This window comes from Crocuta crocuta, unplaced genomic scaffold (genome assembly GCF_008692635.1).
Source record: "Crocuta crocuta isolate KB4526 unplaced genomic scaffold, BGI_CrCroc_1.0 scaffold443, whole genome shotgun sequence".
Taxonomy (NCBI): Eukaryota; Metazoa; Chordata; class Mammalia; order Carnivora; family Hyaenidae; genus Crocuta; species Crocuta crocuta.
Window position 1 is genome coordinate 207440 of NW_027529446.1, and position 778 is coordinate 208217.

Sequence of the window (778 nt, forward strand, 5' to 3'; positions counted from 1 at the left end):
TGTGTGACCTCGGGCGCGTCCGAGACCCGCCCCATAATGGCCTGGGCGCGCGAGGCTCCGCCCTTGGGGGGGGGGAAGCACCGGGAAGCGCGCGCAGGCTCCCGCGGTGACCCCTGAGCGCCCCCTCCCACGCGCCCTGACAGCCGCCTTCCTGCGGGATGGGCGCGCGTCATGAGCCGCAGGACCAGGGTCTGAGCGCGGAGGGGCGGAGGACGAATAGAGGGGAACGTGGGCGCCCGGGAGGCGGCAGAGCGGAAGGAAGGCGGAAGGAAGGGCGCCCGGGAAGGACGTGCCCGCGAGAGGCTGGCGGAGAAGGGGTTAAGGGAACATGGCTCGCGCCCAAGGTCTCCACCTGCGCCCCACACCTCAGGGAGGCGCGTTCCGGTCCCCGGGCCTGGGTGTCGCGCGAGGAGAGGGCGCTGTGCGTGCTGGGGTCCCCAGGCTGTCTTCCCTGAGCCGCAGCAGCGGGAGCCACTGGGTGGCGTGTCCATGTGTCAGTGGGTGTGTAGACGTTGATATGTATTAAAGCGGTTGATAGGTGGAAAGGCTCAGAGCAAAGCCCAGCGCAGGGTCACGGCCTAGTGTGTGTGTGGTTCTTGCTCGTGGGTGCGCGCCCTGTGGCCTGCAAGTGTGAACCGTGCACATCACTGCAGGCTGTGTATGTGATCCGGAGCATGTGACTGCAGGGGGCGTGGGCCCTTGGGCCGTGGGCCGAACGATCTAGGGGGCAGGCGGGTCCCTGGGGGTGGGTGTGTGTGTGTGTGTGTGTGTGTGTGTG

At 68.4% G+C, this 778-nt stretch overlaps 1 protein-coding gene across 1 annotated transcript in view; it reads left to right on the top strand.

Annotated features, from left to right (window-relative positions):
- Positions 1–778, top strand: part of HCN2 (hyperpolarization activated cyclic nucleotide gated potassium and sodium channel 2) — a 22369-nt gene that overhangs the window by 1933 nt on the left and 19658 nt on the right. The gene's annotated exons all lie outside the window — the stretch shown is intronic.